Raw genomic sequence first — 11799 nt, forward strand, 5'->3', positions numbered from 1 at the left:
AAGGGGAAGATAAAAACAAGGATAGGTAGGAAGGGAGAGAGAAAAAAAAAAGGATATGTTGTCTAGTGCCACTCTCCTACTCCACCAAGCTGCATGATGCTGAAAACAGTCAGAAGTCTCAATTAGAGAAGGAAAGGAGAAAGGAAAATGAGATGGAAGATAGCAGACCTGAGGGGAGAAAGAGATAAGGAAAGAAAGAATGCATTAGACAAAGAAAGGTGGGAGAAGTAGGAAAGAAAGAAAACAGTTTGGTAGAAAGAAGGAAATTGAAAGGTCATATGGCATGAGAGGTGAAGAGGAAACAGGACATGCTGGAAGGGAGAAATGAAACAGGCACAAGAGGAAGCAAAGAAGAAAATAGCCAAGTTTGGAATGAAGGAAGGAAGTAGGCCAGTGAAATAAAGGAAGACCTGGTGGACTGGGATAGATGAAAGATTACAGACTGGACTGGAGAAAGGAAGAGAAACTGCCAAGTCTACATAAAGAGGGCTTAAAGCAGTGTTGTGTTGGAGAGGGAATCCCCTTTTGCTGAAATGGAAATAGCTGGCATTACCAGGATAAGTTAGGTTGAAGAGAGGTTAATCTTCAGGGAATGGACAAGAGATAAGTGGAGCTAGGGCAAGAAAGGTGGAGAAAAATATAGCATAAAACATAGAAACTGAGGGGATGAAAGAACTTAAGAAAGGAGATTCTTAATTTGGGTCAACTTCTGATTCTTGCCTGCTATTTGACTCCCTTTTCTCCCTGACAGCCCTTTGGAGTGGCCTACTTCTTAGTTTAGGTATGATGCCCTCCCACCGAGATTTTAAATCGGCTCTTAAAACCCACTTATTAGGTCAGGTATTGAGTCTACTAGTGAACCTTACCCTGGTGCTCCCTCCCTATTTTCTCCTATTTCCCCAAACCTTTGGAGGCCTGTGTTGGAGCACTGAACCTACTGGACCAGTTCTTCCATTACCCTTAAGCTACTCATATGTGGAACATTGCATTCTCTAGCCTCCTTTTTTCCTTTCCTATTTCATTTGTAGTTCTTTTCCTACTGTGCTTTCTCCTGTTATTAATACTTTGTATACCACTATAATGGCATGCTCCCTGTGGCAGTATACCAAATAAAGACAAACTTAAATTTGAACTTGAGCTAAATATGCTTCAATTACAGACAACAAAAGGTGATGTCAAATGGCACCCATTCTGAAGAGAAAGGGGTGATTAATAGAATTCATCCGTGATCGATGCTAGGTCTGGTTCTTCACAATATCTTTCAGACTAATATTTCAGATGAACTGGTAGGCAAGAAGGAGGGGAATTTGTTATAGATGGCATTACTATCTGCAGCAGATGGCATACCCCTGAATGAGTAGCAATCAAGAAGCAAGAAAGATTAAGGCATGAACAAGTGTCACCAGCTAATTTATAATGCAAATAAATCAATAAATACCATACATATATTCAGTTATAAATTTACCTCTAATTTCTATAAATGGCACCCAAAGTTAGATCTGCAATTGGGCATGCATTTATAGAATAGAGTCAACTATGTAAGTAATTTAATTTGCTAATTAGCACTAAATTGGCACTTAATTAGTGAGAAGTATCAATAATTGCCAATAATGTGTAGTTATGTGCAAACGTAACATACTCCATATTCTATGAACCGACCATTATTTAACCAGCAAGGAAGAGCTCCTGGCTAGTCAAATAGTGCTTAATCAGCTAACCATGAATATTCAGCTGGAGATAGCCATCCATCTCCGCTGAATATTAACATTTAGCAACTAAAACCTAGCCATCTATATTGCGCAATAACTATGAATATTGAGTGCTGACCAGCCAACATAAATAGCAGGCCTATCTTTATTTTTATTTTATTTTTTTAAATTCTTTATTAATTTTTATTACTACCAAAAAGTGCAACACAATATTCACATCAGTAATAATATATAAGCACTTAAATACAATCAGTATTAGTACAACAATATATGCCCCCCCCAATTACCTTAAAGATCACCCAAAGATACATTCCCACCCACCTAACCCCCAGATGTGTCTGAATTACATCAGTAAAAGAAGGCTAAACGAACTATAACAATTGTACATAAGATGTTAATGGACCCCAAACTAAGTTAAATATCTTAGAATGTCTTAAATTATCGGCATTCATCTTTTCATACCTGTAGCTTAAACATAAGCTCACCCACCAAAAGGAAAAATTAAGACGATCACAGTTTTTCCAATTTCGAGTTATCATCTGTATGGCTACCCCTATCTTTAGCCGCTATAAACTTAACCAACTAGCATTCAGTATTGACTTAGCTGGTTAAGTTATTGGTGGCCAACCTCCTTCCCCCTCCTCCCCCCAATATTCTATGCTGGTTGCTGGAAATGGCTCAGTACTGAATATCCAGGCTCAGCTCCAAGAGTGGGAGTCAGTCGGCCTAACTTCCATGGACTGAATATCAGCCTGAGTGTCTGATTTCTATGGTGTGCTACTCCAAAGGTGGTGGACCTGGGAGGAGCATAGTCGGGTCCGAGGCATGCCAAGCAATTAGCCAATCTGTTCTAGAATACTGTCAAGTGCCTAACTGCCTGGAATTAAGCGCATACATTTAACCAGCCTTTGAGCTGGTGTAAATCATCACGCCTAAAGTTAGGCGTGGAACTGCTGTTATAGAATGCATCATTCTAGCGCTTACATTTATGTTTATTTATTCACTGACACTTGATATACCGCATGGTTTCTAAGCAGTTTACAAATTTAGCAAAGGGTAAATGGCAGATGGTTGTTACAAAGAAATAGATCTGAATGCTATGGTAAATAGATGAGTCTTAAGTGCTTGTTTAAGCCCTCCTCCTTTACAAAGCCACACTAGTGCTTTTAGCGCCAGCCACGGAAGTAACAGCTTGGACGTTCATAGGAATTCTATGAACATCGGAGCTGTTAGCGCAGCGAAAGGCACTAAAAACAATAGCGTGGCTTTTTAAAGGAGGGAGAAATGAGGTAATGGGAGGCTGATTTTTTGAACTTCAATTATTTTTATTAGTATTTAAAGAAGAAATCATACATAATGTATGAAAATACGATACAATATAATATAGATCATATGTGTGAACAAAAGATAAAAACAAACAAAACAAACAAACACAATAAAATAAACAGTAGATTAACATTTAAAATTATTAATGATCATTAATTCTTTCATAAATATATCAAAAAGGACAGTATGGATGTAAACCTTAATCAAACAAATCATTATGGTTTAATAGGCGCATGGCTATAAGACTCCTATGGCTTCCAAATTTTTGTAAATTTTTTTAGAGCGTTAAATCTCTCTGCAGCAACACGCTCATACTTGGCAGTTATACAAACTGTGTTCCACCAAGTTATGTATTCCACCCTAGAAGCATCCTTCCAGTGTTGCAGTATGATTTTAATAGCCAAATTGATCAAAATTCTTCGTAATTTTGCTTTATTATCAGATATTGACTGCTTAAGACCAAAATGTCCCAATACTATGATGTTTAATGTGAGTGGTTCCTTAATATTCAACAAAGTACTGATAGAATTCCATACACGTAACCAATACTCACTTATTAGGTCACAGGAATATAATAAATGGACTAGATGCGACCTTAGAATTACATGGTTCTAACTATACCGAAAGTCATTGCTGTTGGCTCACAGTTAGAACTTTGTAATCCCATGTATAGACTAATTTCTGTACATAGAACCGTGTAATTTCTTATGAAATGAAGGAATGGTTAAGCTGCAATAAATCATCGTGAGTGTTTTAACATCTACATGTCAAATAGAACTCGGAAGTCATCGGAGTTAAAAATACTGAAAATTGTCACTTAGAACCCTGTAATTCTAAGGTCGCGTAAAGTGCCAACCTCCTTTTGGCATGACCAGCACTTATCAGATTTATCACCATTCATTTTGGATAATTTACAAGGCATCCAAGTGGAAGGGAATTCCAAAGTAGGGACCCAAGTAACTAAAAACACCATTTCATAGATTGACCTCTTTAAGTGCAGAAAACCAATTAAAGGAATGAAACATTATATTAAGGGTGTGAGAGACCTATGTGCTTTCGAAAAAGACACTTTAGAATGATGTTACCTTGTGATCTGTTTTACTACTTGGGATCTAGCTACGTACTTGGGACCTGGGTTGGCCACTGTTGGGAACGAAATACTGGGCTTGATGGACCTTTGGTCTGTCCCAGTAAGGTAAATTCTGATGTAACTTATCTTAAAGTAACAAAACAGTATCAAGGAGGAAGAGTGTGTGGTGTAGTGGTTAGAGCTACAGCCTTAGCACCCTGAGGTTGTGGGTTCAAACCCTGCACAGCTCCTGGGCAAGACACTTAATTCTCCACTGCCCCAGATACATTAGATAGATTGTGAGCCTACTGGATATAGATAGGGAAAATGCTTGAGTGTATGTAAACTGCTTTGAGTGTAATTGTATAACTACAAAAAAGGTGGTATACAAATCCCTTTCCCTAATGGCCATAAGAATGTTAGGATGCACAGGGAGAGGTAAACCTAAGAGAAAAAAATGAAGGGAGAATGTACCTTTCCAGGCCATTGCTGAAACCCCCATCTGATGCATAATTTTCAATTCTGGAGAACAGAGGCATAGACAGAGGCTGCCCTAGAGATGCAGGAACCACATCAAAAGCCCTGTGAGATGAGGCCTAAGGACCTAAAGATGTACATGTCGAAGGAAAGCAGAGGCAGGGGAATATGATAAAGGTATTCAAACTCTACAATGCTTTAAATCATGTATAAGAAGCAAACTTTTTTTTCAGTGGAAAAGAATCTATGGAATTGAACAAGAGGTTACAGTACTATGAGAGTCCCAGGAGGTAGACTCAGAAGTAACATCACAGAAATATCTCTTCACAGAAAGAGTGATGAATGCATTGGTATCAAATTCTAGTGGAGGTAGTGGAGATGAAACAGTAGCTGACATCAAGAAAATATGAAACACATATAGAAGATTGCTAGTAGCAAAGATGTAAAGGGAAAACCAGACTTCATCTGAGGCCTATGGCGTTGCACCGAGAAAAAAAATAGGTGGACTTATAGTTCTGTCTGCTATCATTTTCTGTATATGAGAAAGCTCTGACCAAAAGCATTCGGTCGAGAGAAAGCATTTGAACTAACATGAGAAGCAGAGATAAAAGATAATTCATAGTAAAAACACCAAGATGGTAATTTTATAAAGGATTTTCACATGTAAAGGCAGGGTTAATGGTCTAATTCTATATATGGCGCTCAAAATTGTTTATGGAAATATGGGCGTGCCCAATTCCCATGTGCAATTTAATTGAATAAGAAGTCAGTCAGTGCTGATGTCTTTGACCCCTGAGGAGAGTGTGGCACAGTGGTTAGAGCTACAACCTTAGCACCCTGAGGTTGTGGGTTCAAACCCTGCCCTGCTCTTTGCAACCCTGGGCAAGTCCTCCACTGCCCCAGGTACATTAGATAGACTGTGAGCCCAACAGGACAGATAGGGAAAATGCTTAAAGTACCTGTATATAAACCACTTTGAGTGTGGTTGTAAAACTACAAAAAAAGGCAATATACAAATCCCTATCCCCTTTAAGCTGCAGTAGAGGCTTCTACCACAGCCTGGAGCATTAAGGCCCAAATTCTGTAACTGGTGCCTAATGTTAGGCACCTATTTCGGAGGCGCCCAACTAGATAGGTGCCTAAATTGAATAACCAGCTCAATTAAGCTTTTTAATCAGCAATAATTGATACAGGCGTCTATCAAGAAAGAGCGATTCTATAACAAGGCACCTCTAAAAATTTAGGTGGCCTTCAAAAAAAATAGGTGCTATGCATGTTAGGCATAGGCATGCCTATGTGTTAGGTGCCCTGTGACAGAATAAGTGCTCTTAAACGTGTTTAAGCACTCCCATTGGCGCCTAACTTTTAGTTGTGCCTAGAGCTGGCCTATTTATTGAGCGCCTCCAAAATAGGTACCCAAATAGGCACTGTTCAGCGCGATTCACTAAACAGCAGCCAACTGTACTTGAATCACGCCTATATTGGCGCCTAACCTTTGGACGCTTCTTATAGAATTTGCACCTAAATGCTCCAATATGGCTTAGTAAAAGAGTGGGGTCAGAGGTTATCTTTATTAAAACTTTTGATGTATCACCGAACTTACAATTGCCAGGAAAGGAACTCCAAAAATTATAGTAAAGTACGCATTCAACCATATCGATGATGCCCCCCCCCCAAAAAAAAAAAAAAGAATTAATTAAAACCTTGGGCACTAGTAATCAATTATCAGTGCTAATTGTCATTAATTAAGATTTGCACGCACATTTTTAGGCACTGGTCTCTGGGTGTAAATTTTATGAGCGGATCTGAAAAGAGGGCATGGCCTTGGGAGGGGAATTGTCAGGTCGAGGGCATTCCTGGAATTTACAAGCACTTTTATAGAATAAAGGAGATCTGCTTGTGATTTGGATGTGAGAATTTAGACCAGATTGTGCTTGGCATAAATCCTCATACCTAAAATTGATCACAGGTCCCAGCGCCAAATGTTATTCCACATCCACATTAACAGTGACCAGCTCTGAGCACCTCTTACAGAATAGCACTTAGTGCAAAATTTTATTGGCATCGATCTTTCAGCGCTATCTATAGAATTCTGGCCTAAATGTGTAAAATTATATGTATTGTCAAGAAGGCATGTGGTTTGACGTGAACCCATACGTCGGCATGTTCTCAGGTGGAGCGCAAGCAGAGTCACATTTATGCAGCCATAAATTTCCATGGATTCAATATAGCCATGATTTTGGTCAGTTAACCCCTCGGATTTTCTAATTTTATTTGTTTTTATTTAAAGAACTTATTATCCGCTTATCTCCCAAGCGGCATGCAAGTAAACATACACAGTAGAAGTCCCATTTTTCCATACATAATGACATATAAGTGCTTCTGTATTGTTATAAAACAAGGTAGAAATAAGCTCCTGCTTATCCTCTAAACCTCGGTGTCTTGTTATATGATTACCCTCCACAAGATTGAACTAGTAGGAAAAGCATGCAGAGAGGACTGTGGGAATGCTTCGCACCTGCTGTGCTTCATTATGGGTTTTCCAGCTGTTGGAACATGTTCAATGTTTAATGTCTCAACTTGTACAAACAAATGTGCGAGGAAGGAGACAGGATGGTTTCAGAACATTTTTTTTTCAATGATTATTGTTATTATTATTTAAGACCGTATTTACTTCCCTTGAATATGTTTGCACCAAGTCCTCAACTGTGTTAAAGGAAAACATGGGACATCTGAGAGATCATGTTGGTATGAGGTGGGACAGTGTGTGGGTCTGTTTGAAAATGAAAGTATGTGAGCGCATACTGGGGGTGTGCGAGCGGATTTTATTGGGAATATGGGTTGTGTGGAGTTAGTGCAGAAGACCACCTATTCCTGAAATACCTAGACAGCTGACCCACTTCCCTCCTTCCCCTCTCTTGCCCTTTCTCCCCATTGTTTCCACATCCCTTAAGTTAACTCAACTTGTACGTCAACTCAACTTGTACTCCACTAATCTTCTGTAAACCGCATAGAACTTAACGGTATTGCAGTATATAAACTGTTATTATTATTATTATTATTATTATTAAGACAGTGATCCTGGGGAACTGAGCTCAATTCCCACCACAGTTTCTTGTGATCCTGGGCAAGACACTTAAACCCTCCATGACCCCCCAACTACAATAACTTAGATTGTCAGCCCACCAGGGATAGAGAGAGTACCTGCACTTCTAGTTAGAAACAGAGAAAGATGACGGCAGAAAAGGGCTACAGCCCATCAAGTCTGCCCACTCCACTGGCCCACCTCATTATGTCTAAGTGCTAATGAACCAGTTCCTTAACTCGACCCTCGTAGGGATCCCACGTGGATGTCCCACTTATTCTTAAAGTCGAGCACGCTGGTGGCCTTGATCACCTGCACCGGAAGTTTGTTCCAGTGATCTACCACCCTTTCTGTGAAGAAATACTTCCTGGTGCCGCCACTAAATTTCCCTCCTTTGAGTTTGAGCGGGTGCCCCCTTGGGACCGAGGGTCCCTTGGGAAAGAATATGTCGTTTTCCACCTCGACACGACCTGTGACGTACTTGAATGTCTCAATCATGTCACCCCTTTCCCTGCGTTCCTCTAGAGCACAGTTCTTCAACCGCCGGTCCGCGGACCGGTATCGGTCCGCAGGAAATTTTTGCCGGTCCGCACAGGACCGGCAAGATTGACTCATTTGAACTTCCTGCCGGTCCGCGCAGGACCGGCAAGATCAGCATCGGAAGCGTGCGCTGGGCCGGAGAGATCTTGGGGAGCCTCCGACAGTGGCTTTCTCCCCTCTCTGCAGCTCTCCTTTACTTCCCAGCGCAGCGATTCACGAAGGCAGCCTCGGGGCTTTTGCTGAGTCGCGGCTGCCTCTGATGATGCAACTTCCTCTTTCCTCAGAGGCGGCGCGACACAACAAAGGACCCGAGGCTGCCTTCGTGAATCGCTGCGCTGGGAAGTAAGAAGAGCTGCTGGGAGGGGAGAAAACCACTATCAGTCTGGGAAGCTGCTGGGCAGGGGAAAAAAGGGACAGCTGCTACTGGAAAGGGAGAAGGAGAGATGCTTCTGGGAGGGGAGGAGGGAAAGGAATCTGGGAAGCTGCTGGGCCAGGAAAAAAAGGGACAGCTGCTACTGGAGAGGGAGAAGGAGAAGGAGAGATGAATCTGGGAGGGGAGGAGGGAAAGGAATCTGGGAAGCTGCTGGGCAAGGAAAAAAAGGGACAGCTGCTACTGGATAGGGAGAAGAAGGAGAGATGCTTCTGGGAGGGGAGGAGGGAAAGGAATCTGTGAAGCTGCTGGGCCAGGAAAAAAAAGGGACAGCTGCTACTGGAGAGGGAGAAGGAGAAGGAGAGATGCATCTGGGAGGGGAGGAGGGAAAGGAATCTGGGAAGCTGCTGGGCCAGGAAAAAAAAGGGACAGCTGCTACTGGAGAGGGAGAAGGAGAAGGAGAGATACATCTGGGAGGGGAGGAGGGAAAGGAATCTGGGAAGCTGCTGGGCCAGGAAAAAAAAGGGACAGCTGCTACTGGAGAGGGAGAAGAAGGAGAGATGCTTCTGGGAGGGGAGGAGGGAAAGGAATCTGGGAAGCTGCTGGGCAAGATAAAAAAAGGGACAGCTGCTACTGGACAGGGAGAAGAAGAAGGAGAGATGCTTCTGGGAGGGGAGGAGGGAAAGGAATCTGGGAAGCTGCTGGGCCAGGAAAAAAAAGGGACAGCTGCTACTGGAGAGGGAGAAGGAGAAGGAGAGATGCATCTGGGAGGGGAGGAGGGAAAGGAATCTGGGAAGCTGCTGGGCCATGAAAAAAAAGGGACAGCTGCTACTGGAGAGGGAGAAGGAGAAGGAGAGATGCATCTGGGAGGGGAGGAGGGAAAGGAATCTGGGAAGCTGCTGGGCCAGGAAAAAAAAAGGGACAGCTGCTACTGGAGAGGGAGAAGGAGAAGGAGAGATGCATCTGGGAGGGGAGGAGGGAAAGGAATCTGGGAAGCTGCTGGGCCAGGAAAAAAAAGGGACAGCTGCTACTGGAGAGGGAGAAGGAGAAGGAGAGATGCATCTGGGAGGGGAGGAGGGAAAGGAATCTGGGAAGCTGCTGGGCCAGGAAAAAAAAGGGACAGCTGCTACTGGAGAGGGAGAAGGAGAAGGAGAGATGCATCTGGGAGGGGAGGAGGGAAAGGAATCTGGGAAGCTGCTGGGCCAGGAAAAAAAAAGGGACAGCTGCTACTGGAGAGGGAGAAGGAGAAGGAGAGATGCATCTGGGAGGGGAGGAGGGAAAGGAATCTGGGAAGCTGCTGGGCAAGGAAAAAAAAGGGACAGCTGCTACTGGAGAGGGAGACGGAGAGATGCTGCTGGGAGGGGAGGAAGGGAAGAGAGTTACTGCTGGACAGGAGGAGGAGGGAAGGGAGAATGAAAAAAGGAAGGAAACAGCTGGCAGAGAGATTAGAGGAGGGGAAGGGGAGACACAGGCATGAGAAAGTAGAGAGATTGATGATAGGAAGGGGTCAGCAGAAAAATAAGCAGAGGGACAACGATGATAGATCTGGTGTAGGAGAGATAAAAATGAAGAGAGCAGTGAAGCTGGAATGAATCATGTAAATAGGAGAGAGGGGCACAAGCTGGATGGAAAGGGGAGAGGGACATAGAAAGAAGACAGATACCATATGGAAGGGGGAGAGGACAGATAGTGGATGGAAGGGGCAGATGCTGGATTGAAGAGACAGAGAGGGCATACGCTGGAAGGAAGAGAGTGAAAAAAAGATTGAAAGCAGAAACCAGAGACGACAAAAGGTAGAAAAAAATAATTTTATTTCTATTTTGTGATTAGAATATATCAGATTTGAAATATATATCCTGCTAGAGCTGGTGTTAGACATAACTGGGGACTGCAAAACCCAGGCAGTGCTTCTTTAGCTTTCAGCTGGCTTAGGGCGCTCTCTGATCAGGGGGCAGTTGCCCTAGTTGCACTCCCCTAAAACTATTCCTGTCATGTGTTACTTCAGTATTCTGTTAGCATGATATTTCTGTGTAGCATTCTGTAATAATTTGGCTTGTTCAGTTTTCTTGATAGTAGAGGGGATATATGTGAAGGGGAGGGGAGACAGGGGTTTTGTTGATCCTTGTTCTGTATTATTTGTATTTATAAAATGACAATTCTACAGAATATTGTTTCTTTTTATACTTTAATAAAATACATTCAATATAAAATCATAACTGAGGCTTGTGTGGATGGGATCAGATGATTTGTGGGGACCGAGCTCGCGGAGATGGGGCGGAAACGGGATTTTTAAATTTTAGTCCTAGTAGTTTGCCGGTCCACAAAATAATTATTTTTTTTCTGCCGGTCCACGGGTGTAAAAAGGTTGAAGAACACTGCTCTAGAGAATAGAGCTGCCCAATTTGCCCAGTTGTGCTATAGGAATGATTATCAGGAGTTTATAGAGGTATGGGTTTGTTGTTTTGTGTTAGAATGGGAAAGTGTGTTTCAGGTGAGTAGGGCTTTGTGAGTGAGTATGGTGATGTGGTAGAATGGGAGGTAGTGTCTTAGAACAGTGTTTCTCAACTCAGTCCTGGAGTACCCCCTTTGCCAGTCAGGTTTTCAAGATACCCACAATGCATATTGTCACCAACCCTCCGCAGCGCAGGGCTGTCGTGTGACAAATACCGGGATTCTGGCATGTCCCCTCTAACCAGGGGTACCTTCAAGACTTTTCAGGTAGCACTAGGCAACTGCCTAGGCTTGGGAGAGACAAGGCAAGCAAAGGGTTTCAAAATATCACCAGTCAAACCAAGTTCTTAAGAAAGAATATGATGTTTATTCTGACCCAGTGGTCAAAAAGATGCAACATAAAACAAAAATCACTTTTGCATTTCATTCAAAAATAAAGTCAATTGTAAAAATAAAGCTTTAACAAAACAGCACTCTCCTGTAGTTGGTTTTCCTGGGATCATGTGCTCTGATTCAGGATTGCTTTACACTGGTGTTCACACTTAATTCAAGCTTTCTCCCAGCACTAATATTAGAGACATGCAACAGCAGATTTCAGCAGGCATATAAAGTTTAGAATAAACCCCTGCTATAAATCATATTGAAATACCTCTTTAGCAAATATAGCCACAGCACAGTCTTGCAAACAGTTCAGCTTTTTCCTCAGCTCCCTCGTGAAGGCAAAACAAACAGCTGAGAGAGATAAGCTAATTAGCTCCTCAGGAACGGGAGC

The sequence above is a fragment of the Geotrypetes seraphini genome, chromosome 5 (genome assembly GCF_902459505.1).
Source record: "Geotrypetes seraphini chromosome 5, aGeoSer1.1, whole genome shotgun sequence".
In the NCBI taxonomy this organism is placed as follows: domain Eukaryota; kingdom Metazoa; phylum Chordata; class Amphibia; order Gymnophiona; family Dermophiidae; genus Geotrypetes; species Geotrypetes seraphini.